We start from the raw sequence: 12,485 nt of genomic DNA on the forward strand, positions 1-12,485 counted from the left end.
GGGGGGGCGGGGGGATACGTTTTGAAAATCTGTTGCTTTCTCCAATTCTTCACTCTCTCCCCGTCACTTTTTAGGTCCTGAGAAAGAGAGAGAGTGGACTGGGAAGAAACTGGAAGGTGGCATGGAGGGCCGAAACTGTGAACCTGACTCTAGAGCAGTCAATGCGATGGTTTTTAAATGCAGGTGGGAAGAGAGAAGGGGAGATGTCTTCTCTCAGGTCTGGTTGGGAGACAGCTGCATGGCCGGTGCGCTGGGGGTTGCAGGAAGACTGGGCCACGAGGGCGCGTGTGCAGGCAAAGCATTTTGCACCTCCTGTTTATCTTAGAAACAGGGCGGAGGGGGGTGGGTGGGGAGCGATTGTTCTGCTTCCCGACAGGCAGAAGAAGTTGAATAAAATGGAGAGGCGGGCACACGCAAAAACAAAAACTGCTGCAGGCTCAGAGTCTTTCTCCTTGACCCGAATTGCAAATGGTGGGGGCTCTTCATTTGCAAAGGACTCCGATGTCTGCAGACCCCAGAGACAGCGGTCCTCCAGTGACGGCAAAAGCCGCGATAGAGACCGTTAGAACTGGGGCTTTTGGGGCAAATGTAATTAATCTTTCATTCGAGCAGCGGGGACCCATTCCTTCTAAGCGTTGTCGTCTGCATTGTAGTTCTCTGAGTTTCATGTGCTCTTCCAGGCGTTTGCAAAATAATGGCTCAGGTCCCTTGCAAAACTCTGCCTGAAACAAGTATATTCCAAGACAGTGCGATAGCGAATCCGTTTTAAAAATCAAATCAAAACAAAGTAAACCCCCCCCCCCAAAAAAAGTCCCAGGCCCGTGCTCTTGGTGTCCAATCACCAAAATGAGGGAAGGGGAGAATAAGTGGTTGTGGTTATTTGGGAGTCGCGCTAATTTGGTGTGTGGACTTAATGCCTTAACGCTAAATCGGCAATATAAAGGGCTGAAGAGCAAGCCCGATAAAAGCTCTAATTACTACTGGAAACTTTAGGTGGTTGCTAGGATCTGAGGACCACCACCACCACCACCACAAAAAAAAAAAAAAAAAAAAAAGCCCTCCAGTGGAGTGTTTGGACTGCATATATGGGGGTTGGGGGTAGAGCTTGTAGAGGCTAATAGTACCCACATCTGCTAGAACTTCCATATCTAAGCTGTTCATTTACGGGAGCCAACTTATGAAATCTCCACAATTAGATCTTCATTGTTCTTCCTCCACAACACTGTCTAGAAAGAAAAGGTCTTCTCGGTCGGGGCCAATCCAACGAAGCGTTTGACGTTATTAAATAATAAAGCGATTGTGATTTACATTGTTGTTCAGAAAAAAAGGCCAATTATCCACTGTTATGTTGCCATAAAGATCATATTAACTCGAATTAGTAATCAAACAATATGCGAGCGTTTAAAAAAGTACAGCCGAACTGGGTGACAGCTACCGCGACGTCTTCACTTTCACCAGCATACCCGCGCCGGCAGCGGGAGCGAAAAAGGCAGACGCCGCAGACCCGAAAGGAGGGAGAGAGCAGCAAAGTGGTGATTAACGGTCTCCAGTGTTAATTATTCTCAATTAATCCCAAACAGTGCAAACCTTCCCTAGTTCCCTGCAAGTTCCCTGGTTCCGATGCTCTTGAGAATCCTGCCTGTCTGGGAGGGGTTTATACGAACTCCGGAAGAGGCAATTTCCACGCAAGTGTACCTGTGAGCAAAGGGGGTAGGGGTGCAAGTGTGTGTACTCATGTTGTGTGTGGTGTGTGAGTGTGAGGTTCACTACCTTTCTCAGAGCCTGGCGTGCAACCCGAGGTAGACGCCGTGGTGGGCAAGGCCCTCAGCATCTTCACGACCCTAGTGAATCTTGCGTCTTCTCTACTCAAATCACCCTCTCTCGTCCTGTTATTAGGTTTATAACTCGTTGCCCACTTAAATTTGTGCAGCCAACCAAGGAAATCTAAATAGGTTTGAGTCGCCCCATGGGTACAGAATGGAGGCTTTAATAAGAAAGATTAATTGTGGGTGTGTACCGGCCGGAAGACGCGTTAGCTATCAAGTGGCGGCTGGCTGTGGGTCGAGGGGCGGGGAGACGCCTCTCCTAGGCCTAGACGTTAGTAGGCGCCGTAGACATACTCTAATGCGGGCCACCTGGCGACTCGTAGTCACAAGCAAGCAAAGGGCTCCACAGCACTTTTGCCATCTTTTCCTGTGTTATTTGAGGTTTTAAATAACTTGTCCTTTACTTACCCTGCACATCAAATCTTCTCGCCCTGCGCCGCGCACCGCCAGACCCCGCATTCCTGGTGTCCATGCGGAGGAGAGGGGTATTGCGACCGCTGTCCTAGGAGGTCTACCTATTGCTGCCCCCATCTACTGAACAGTATTTAGGTGAATGATTGAAACGTTTTGCTCCTGGGACTAGAATGTTGATATTTTTTGTTGCCGTGATGAAACATGTGTATGGCTACATGTGTTTTTAAATACACACATGTAAGCAAGTAGGGAGTAATTTTCCCCAGCGAGGTGTTTCAGCAAGTCAAGGCACAGGGGAGAATCAGCCAGCGGCAGGGCCACGGGGATGTCTCCAGGGGCAGTGGTGGCACTGAGAGAACTGTCCTGGCCCTTTCCTCGCCCCTCCCTCTTTCAGCTAAAATGTTCAGATCCAGGACTAAGAAGTGGCCAAGTGGGCGGGGGCAGAGAGGAGTAGGGACTGAGTTGGGGATGAAGGAATTGAGTAGAATAGTTCGTCTAGGAGTGTGCCCTCCTTGAGTAATTCCATTTAAAACTTGAGGCATCAAGGCCTGGGCTTCAACAAATGTAAAACAAACTCTTGGAAGGTCCAGTCCTTGCAGTCCTTGCAGCAGCAGGACAGCCAAACGGCGGTCGCATCATTGTTCAGAGTTTTAAAACAGTTTCTGCCTTTCCTAACCCTCTTGTTTTTCTCCACACCCCTCTTCCCAGTAAAACCAATTCAAAAGGGGGCAGAACTCCACTCCACAAGCTTAATGTTCATTAATTTGTAGGATTAACCCTCTCATGAAGCATAATAAAATACTAGAGGTGCTCTTACATTTAAATAAATACATAAAATTTGTGCCTTCTCTCCTTTCCTGTTTGATCTCTCTCAGGACATGGGAAACAGTGTCTTGGAATCTAAGAAGTCTTAGAAGAACTTCTAACTCAGAGTTTTCAGATCATCTGGGGTTGCTGTGGGCATTGGCATTGGGAGAGAATGTAGAGACCAGCTTACTTTTAATATCTATAGCTATACATTCTGGTTTGGAACTCACGATTAAAAATCTATTTGTTCCTCCCAGGGCTCCGTGGATTTCGATGTTGGTCATAGGAGCCACAAAAATGTTCATTAAAGGAACCTAACCAAGGCTACTGTATGGCCACTTTGTGAACTCAGAACTATGGATGGGGGGAAAAGTATGAAAGTGTGAGTTGATGTCACGCTGGCTGTCAGTGTGTGGTCTATTGTGGAGAATGGTGCTTTTTGACTGAACAGAGGGAGCCCCCCTCCCCCCTTCCCCAGCTCTACTGCACCTGCACTGGATGAGGGAGTCCCTGCCATTCAGCCCATCGCAGATTGTTCAAACAGAAGACATCTCTGACAGCACTCAATTTCATTACATTTCTTCCTGCTTTTCAAACCAAACAACACACACACACACACACACACACACACACACAACACACACAAATGAGTATTGCCAGCCAGTGACAGCCAAAAGAAAAAAAAAAAAAAAAAAAATCTTAAAATACTTTATATGCACTAATTTGGGAAGCTCATACAACTAATCCATGAAATAGTTTGTATCCTTAACTTGCTAAGGCTTCCTTGGTGGTGGTTGTGGGGGGTGGTGGGGGGGGGGGGGGGGGGGGGGGGGGGGGGGGGGGGGGGGGGGGGGGGGGGGGGGGGGGGGTGGTGGAATTACCTGATTTTTCCCAATTGAGTATATATCTCCATAGTTTATATGGGGATAGTAAGTTTGTAGAAAGACGCTGCTAGCATGGGGCAGAAAGACATTTTGATGAGAATAAAAGCAGAAATGCTCAAAAGAGAAAAGCCTCTGATTTATCACAGCGGATGAGCCTGTTGATATGCATTCATAATTTATGCTGGGGGAACCAGCTTGCTAATAGAGGTGGGGTACCCAAGAACCAGGAGTGGGCAGTGAGGGAAGTAAGAGTGGGTAGTAAGGGAAGCATTGAGGCTGAAGTGTAAGCTAAACATTTAAATCAATTTCTTAACAAGGCAGTCTTCCCCCCATATGCTCAAGTTTATTTTGCCATCTTGGATTCCAAGATGTTTTTGCACCATTTCACAAAGCTGATGAGACAGTGTTTAGAAAGCTGATGAGAGCGTGTTAGTCTAGTTTAACAGAAGTTGGGGTAAACAAACTCTCAAAGGGAAACTTGATTTTAAGATAGTTTCCTTGGAGGTGGGAGGAAGGAGAAATAGAGAAAGGGAGGAGGACCTTGAGAAGGAGAAGACAGGTTTGCCATTTAGTATTCCAGACTGATTAAACTCTAATGTTATGCAATAACCCAGATTTGAGCTGTTAAGTGTGATAAAATCGACCTGGATGTGAGCTGATACTAAACTGACTGCATGCAAAATATTGGCTAATCATTACTGTGTGAGATCCTGGACCAATATCAGAACATAAGGCCTATTTTCCAGGATTCTTTCCATTAGAAGGGCATTCAATAAATCAAATTGATTTGAGAATTGGAAAGAAAATTTGAGAAGTGCATCTCCCAGAAATCCAGAAATGCCCAGGTGCTTTTCCCTAACAAATAATTTTATTCCATTTACACACATTCCACTGTCCGGCTATCTTTCCTCTTATCTACAATTTAAATCACAGTTCTAAGAAATTCTCTCACCAATACATGACTCTAAAAAGATTTTTAAAAGCTATACAGATTCTTAGGAATGGAGGGGAAAGAGAAAATAGAACTGGTGCAGCAATGATAAACTGGAGCAACTGTCCTAACCATGGCTGGATATGAGAGCCAGAAAACTCTTCTAAGTCCATTTCTTAAATCGCCGCTGAAACTTGTACCGGGTTAAATAAAGCCATGGTGTGCTTTGTAAAGGCATTTGTTGTAATTTGTCGACCGTCTAAAAACAAAAACATAAACAACTCATTCAGATCCCACAACAAATTGTGGCTGACAAACTAAATAACTTATATATATTTGGAAGAAAGGCGCTCCTGTGACGAGAGTTGTGCGCGTGACTATATACGTACTGAAGATTATGGCTACTTGTATATGTGGTTATGTTCTGGAGACGGGGCTTGGGGGGCGGCCAGGGGCCTCGGGAGCCTCCCAAACTGGGGCTTGGTAGTGGTGATGGAGCTGGGCTGCACTGGCCTCGCCCTGTAAGCGTTCGGATTGCCCTTTCTGGAACACTCAAACGAATCATTTCATCCCCGGGGCCCTGCAGGCCCTGACGTCACGAGGTGGGGGTGGGGGCGCAGTCCCGCTTCTGGCCTGGCCGCCAGCGATAAGAACCCTCAGGAAGAATTCAGCGCTCCTTATTTAATACAGTAATTATTTTTCTGCCTTCTGCGGGTGGGGGCGGGTCCTGCCTGGAATGCCAGGATCCCTCCCTTCAGGAGGATGCACAGGGATGGCAAGTTTGCAAGATAACTTCCTAGGCAAATCTTAAGCCAGAGAGAGCACTGGCAAAGCAAGAAGTGTAGTATGAACAAGGCTAATTTCGCTGTCCAGAGCCAGGAAGGCCAGAAAGTACTGGAGTTTCTGTATTGTTCTCTGTAGTCTAACGTGAGAACTGCTTCCCTTCCCTAAGTCTGCTGGGCAGTAAGGAAAGTCATACTAAACAATTAAGCCTATTTTGTCAGGCACTTTGTATTCATCTTCTTCGAGGTAACTATATATTATCCCTATCTAACAAACGGGAAAGTGAAGGGTCTTTATCTTTCCATCCCTACCCGCTCTAATCCAGAGGGGCCCAATATTCCAGGGATCCAAGATTGCTCCGGGGGCTTCCCCAGCCCTGCCAGTCCTCGGCCTCTAATCGGGAAGAACCAAGCGAGATCACTAATACTGAAACTTGGCCACAAACAGGGACAAACATCCCCTTGGGTAGACAATCTCTGATGTGGGTGGGAATTGGGGCCTAGGCACCATCTCCCGTGTCACGAGGTCAACATGGAGAGGGCTTGGGCTGGGGCGCAGGAGGCAGAGGACTCTGAAGTGGTGAGGGCCCCAACGCCTCGGGAGACTTTCTATACTTGTCTGACGCGGGTCGGTGACTGAGGGAGAGGGAATGCGGCCGTTTGAGCAAAGCCCGGACAGAGAGAACTCGAGCTCCACACAGCCCCTTCTTGGGGAGCCCCATGGGTGCCGTGGCCCGAGCCGCGGTGACGTCAGGTCCACCCGCCGGAGCTTGTCAGCTCGGCCTCAATTTGCCCGCGCGTCGGCTCTTACCACTGGGCACTGCGCGCTCCCCAGGGCAGCCGGCGGGAGGCCGGCGCGCTCACAGCCCGGAGCCGTGCCCCGCGCGGAAGCTGGTAGAGCGAGGCAAATGATAGTTCAAAGCGCCGAACTCTATATAAAACAGTGCACCCTTCATTCTGTACAGGCAGGCAGACTAGGGTAATAAAACGAAGGACACCTCCAGCTTTCAAATCACCTGACACTTCTTTGCAAAGGAAAACAAGCATCAAGTTCAAACGCCTAGGTGAAGCAAGTATCTTTGCATCCCGAAATGAGAGGACATTCTATTTGCTTTAGGAGAGAAACTGAGCAAAGTGCTCAAGGAATCAGAAATATCACCATTATACCAAAGTATAGAATAAAATCCATCTGAACTCGGAATAGAGAAAGAGCTCCCTGCCACAGACAAGAATCTTAGACCTATCTTAATACTCCACCCTTCCAAAGAGAAATCCCCTTAGTCAAAATAAGAAAGTCAAGTCCATTATTTTCTAAAGGCCACAGAAGCAAAATAGACAAACTGAAAACAAGAATCATAAAACTGGACAGCACTGTTAGCAGAGAGAGAGGAGGTTACAAGTCTCCCTTGGTGGTAACAGATGTTAGGTTTCCAGAAAAGTTTTAATAGAAAACAACCATGAAAGACACTAAACTAATTATCAGGTTTGGGCAACTTTCCTGTCTTTGGGAAGTTCCTTCCACAGCTTTCCTTACTCTGGAACTCCGGAAGCTATGTCCCTTTGGACTGTATCCATATTTTCACAGTAAAGGTCAGAGTTTCTCCCCCTTCTTCCTTCTTTAAGGGATTCACCTCATAGGTGAAGTCCTTAGGAAATCCACCCAGCCCTCTTCAAATTTAGGTCAAAAAAAGAAAGCAAAGCAAAAACATAAATTAACCCCTATCTCCAACCCTACTTGCTACCTGAAAAGCCGCCTTAGCTTGGAGAGCAAGAAAATGCAGCAGAAAAAAACAGAGAATGAGATGCAAATTATTTTAAGGCAATAATGTGGGTGTGTGGGGTGGGGGTTGTCCGTTGGGGAATGTGAACTGAAGTCTCTGCTAAAGCTCATAGCAAAGGAAACTCCTTCCACAAAGAAGAATATGAGGATCTATTTTTCAAAATTCTCCAAGAGCAAGAAATAAAACCAGGGTGGGGGTGATGAAAAGTTCTCTTAATTATAACAGATAAATAAATAAATAAGCAGTGTCAATCAGCAGGCGATCAAACCATAGTCAAACTTCAATCTCAGAGCAGTTAGCTATAAACTGTTAGCAGTTGAAAAGTAAACCTCTTGCACACAAAGGCACTGTTTAATTTTCGTCTTGTAATGGTTCTAAATGAAGACCCCATCACTATGTAGTAAAGCGGTATTTCTTGTCCCCCTGAGGCGCTGAGCAGTTCTTTTTAATGTGAGAAAACTGGCAGCTCAAAACCTGTCAATGGAGCTCCCACAACAAAAGTTCTGAAAAGCTGAATGAATTGGGTTTGTAATTACTGTTCCCACCGCCACCGCCCCCCCCCACCCCGCAGCTTATCTCTTATTCATTCAACTTATATTATTGTCAAGGAATCTTACCCTCAAAATCATTCCGTTACCATTTTACCTAGGGCCACGGAGGAACCTATGACACGGCAGAAATGGAACACTGGTCCCCCTACCGCACCTTGCAGTGTTCAGACCAATAGGTGGGGAGAGAAGGAGGGACTACCTTGTACCCCAATTTACTCGAGACTACTAGAACTAAGAGTAGTCAGCTTATGGAAACTTCCACTTTCAAACTTGCATTTTATTGACAAACAGGAATATGCATCCTGTCTAAATTCAGGGCCTCCCTGAGTCTCTGAAATCCTGTGACATCTCTACTTAGAAAAGGCAAAGGTTGTAAATGAGCACCCTCCCCTTTTGTCCCATATTGCAGATCCCTAAAAGACCTTGTCATACATGACGTGGATATTAAGATAAATTATTATGTTCTGTTTTCTTTTAAACCAAGAAACAGTCAGTGAAACAGAAAAAGAGACTGTAATTCTGTGCCCCCCACCCCCTACCAGCCCAGGGAAAGGTTTTATGAAGAAGTCAGCTTTAGAATGCCAGGGCTCCATGTGTATTTCAATCCAAGGTGTTGCTGATGGAGAAGATTCTCCTGAGATTTTCCTACTGTAAGAATGTGTCGATTTCTAGAAATAAGTACAGCTATTACCACCAAATCTACTAGCAGTCTAAATAATTAATTGAAGCGTTGCTCTTTGACCCTTGAAAAGTCCAGTAGGGACACATTTATAGTAATAATACCTCCGAATGAGCCCTTGTCAAATATTCATTTAGTGGTTAATGTGAGCCATTTTCCCCTGGGATGGTCTGTAATACCAGCTTCCCAGCATTGGCAAGAAACCTTGCTAATCTACTACAGCTCAGCAAAATATTTTAACACTCTTTATTTAAAGTATGCGGGGAGGGGGAGCCGGTGGTTTGGGGAGAGAAAAAAATTGCAGAAAGAACAAACTATACTCTCATCCTTCTGCACATTTCTATTCCGTGTATATGGTTAACAAAACATTTAAATTCACCCTATTTGACTGGAAATTGAGTGGTTTCACTGAGCAGAATAATATCCTGAGGAAAAGAACTAAACAACAACTATCTTCAGCACCATGAGATAACCATCTCTGGGCAAGTTTATGGGTTTACTCTCCTTGAAAATCACACTATTATTAAAATATTATATGTTCAATATTAATCTAGCCACGAAATCACATATCTCAGGGAACCATTTAATTTAATCAAATGAATGATGGCACAAGATATGTATCATTTCCCTCAGATGTAGTTATCAAAAGCATTTATATTTGCAAACAAAATATTTTGACTTTCATTTTTCAACTATCTGGTTTGCAGGTATGAAGGGATAGGAGGGGGAACGGGAGTTCTCTTGTTTTATGCAGACAGTGACAATTATTCAAAGCTAGTTCTATTTCCCAAAATATTGTGCTCCCTTTCCTTTTGCTAAATATTTGAACCTGACCATTTTGCCAGAAAGTTGCTGACCCTGTGGGATCTTTTTTAAAAAAGAGAGGTGAGAGCAGTACAATTACTGTAAACCTCTATACATATTTCTAATATATTTCTATTTTCAAAATACATATAATCTATATAGTTGACTGCCTCAAATTCCGGGAATATCCTCCCCACTCCCCCAGCATGATCATTTGGATCTTTATTCAAAGTTTCTTTTATTCGTATGTGTGAGCAAGAACTGGCGAATGTGCTCATTACCACGTGAATAATCCGTATATGCATTACAATGGCTGGCCAGGCTGGGGGAAATTCTTTTAGAGTCTCTGCATTAATTAGGGGGGAAAATGCCTTGCTTAGAATTGGGAACTGGAATAATAATTGTCCCTTCCCAGTACAATGTTACCCTAAAAATGAGGATTAAAAAAGTAATAAATAAAAACCAGTACATATCTAAAACAAAGCAATCTAGAAAAAAATAGAAAGTACAGAAAACATGAGATATCCTCAGTTCATCCCAGAACTAACATTAGAAACACCATGAGAAATAAATACTTTCTTGGAAATGAGAAGATGCAAACCAACGGGATGAGCTAACTTAGTGGCTGCAGCGGGTACTTTACTCAAGGGTGGAAGACGCTGCCGGATTCCAACTTCTCCAAAGTTGTATCAAGTTGACACGACAAGCTCTTGAATTTGTGGGAAGCAAACCCGTGCTCTTAAGAGGGACCGACTGTTGGTTCCTGGTCCCCGTGGGTGGGGGAAGATGAGCGAATCAAGTAGTAAATAAAGCAGAAAAGTCCCTGACTAGGTAACAGATTATCCGGCTGCCCCAAAGCAAGGGTGGGTGGTGATGCAGAAGCATCCCTAATTCAAAGACCATGGCGATGTCTCAACTTTTCCACTCCCACCGAGGACAACTACAGCCTTTCTTTACCTTTCCTAGGGCAAAAACAAAAACAAAAAAAACCCCAAAAAACAAACACACACACACACACACACACACACACACACACACACACACACCAAATCCAATCTTGTTTCCCCACCCCTTTCCCCTCCCCCACTTCTCTACTACAGTAGTAAAACATTGTTAACAGATCAAAAGCATAAACATCTCCAAATGTGATTAGACCGGACAAAGTAAAATATCTACCTCAGAGTTGATTGTTTTCTTCTTTAATATGGCTGTTGCCTGGCTTCTCTTTTGCTTGTTATCAGCTGCAGAGATTATCCGATTTGGGGCTACAGGCTTGGACCCGCGCTGCCAATTTAAGAAATGGAATTCAGGCAGAGGGAGAGAGAGGGGAAAAAAGAAAATAAATAATAAAAAAAACTATGTTTATGATAAGCCGGGGAGTTTTGCAAGATGTTCTTTTCTTTCCCTCGCCCCAAACAGGAAAATGTAGAGGAGAAAGTTTATGAAGTCAAGGAACAAAGAAAGCAAACCACTTGTTTCCTCTCAGACAATAGCAGGGCCAGAGTAATCCAAACACCCACCCAGCAGATGAACACTTTGCATGTCTAGTTTGCAATTATTCTGATACAAGAAAGCATCATTTTTCTCTATAGCCAGGTTTCAAAGGGCCATTGTGCTGTGAAGAAAATGAAAACAAAACCAGCCAACCTGGTTCTGATTTGGCTCAACACCCTATCTGCTAAACTACATGAAAAATTTCAGAATTGAATCCTTTCTGGCAACAAGTGGCATAAATCAGTTTTAAGTCCCCATCATGCTTATTCATGCTGCTTAGAAAAGGAGGGGGCGGATTTACAATATATGTCTCTAGTTTCTATTTTAGAAATGACAGAAATTTCAATTTTTCCAGTACTTATTAATCGTCCAGCCGTTTTTTTTTTCTTTGTTTGTTTGTTTGGTTTTTTTTTGCAGTTAACATTAGCACATGATGCTGGACTAGTAATACCAAGGTTTTTGGTATTTTGCTTTCTTGGCTGAGCACAGTATTATAGTTCCCCGAGAAGTTATGTATAATCACAGTGTTATCCAAATAAATGAAAGACTCAAGAATAATTTCAGTGTCCATATTTCAAAAATTTATTTATCTCAAACTGTGCATAATGGAGTAAAAACTTAAGTTGAAAATGTACCTGTTATAAGGATGATATTAGTTCAAATATATACATGGATTCTCGGCAGACTGATTCAAATAATACAGAGCCGAATCTTTTAAAATACAACTACGGAAAATAAAGGGGGAAAACCTTAAAATATCACAATAAATTTACAGAAATATTACAAACCATAAGAAAATATTTCAAACACAGTAATTTCATGTTCTTTTTTTTATCTGAACAAAATGGAAAGTTGGGATTGAACAAAAGCTATTATAAATTACCAACGATGTCAACCTGCATGGCCATTTTTGCTTTTAACAGTAAGTTATAAAATTTAGTACAATCTAAAACTTTTGCCCTTTTAAACAAGACCACAGAGATGGTTCGCCAGTACTTATTCTAATTTTTTCCTTTTGTACAATTTTAAACAATTAAATGTCGAAATTTGAATAATTTTCTTCTTTCCACGTTTGCAAGTGTGCTAAATTTCATCTGCAGCATCAAAATGCAGGAAGAAGCTTCTCCTTGAAAAATACTGGCAAATTCTCAGCTTATAAACAGTAGACATTTTGATTGTCATGTTTATCTCGATAAATACTGTACAAAACTTGCTTGCAAATATTGAAACATTTTTTCATCGCCTGGAGACTAGCTCTAAATATTATTGGTAAAGACTTGCAAACTTCCTGCAAAGCTCCTACTGTACCACTAGAACTTTTTAAAAAAGTTTTTCGTAACTTTCTTTCCTCCAAATCTGCACAAGATCCATTCCTCCGCCCTCCCTACCCCCCTGTTTTTCTCTGTACAAAAACAGTTCCCCAAAAGGAAGTTCAGGATCTCTCTCATAAAAGTTTTCTTGTCGGCATGGCGGTTTTTGTGTGTGAATGGGATTAGTGTTCTCTGGCAGCTGTCATTTGCTGTGGGTAATGG

The 12,485-nt window shown here is 43.5% G+C and overlaps 1 long non-coding RNA gene across 1 annotated transcript in view; it reads right to left on the reverse strand.

Annotated features, from left to right (window-relative positions):
- LOC108532740 (uncharacterized) overlaps positions 1 to 12,485 on the reverse strand; it is a 41,450-nt gene that overhangs the window by 15,220 nt on the left and 13,745 nt on the right. Inside the window, exon 2 of the long non-coding RNA XR_001886536.1 lies at positions 10,636 to 10,743. This is a non-coding gene — a long non-coding RNA (uncharacterized LOC108532740). The remainder of the gene's footprint in view (positions 1 to 10,635; positions 10,744 to 12,485) is intronic.

Source organism: Rhinopithecus bieti, unplaced genomic scaffold (genome assembly GCF_001698545.2).
Source record: "Rhinopithecus bieti isolate Rb0 unplaced genomic scaffold, ASM169854v2 scaffold_76, whole genome shotgun sequence".
Lineage (NCBI taxonomy): Eukaryota > Metazoa > Chordata > Mammalia > Primates > Cercopithecidae > Rhinopithecus > Rhinopithecus bieti.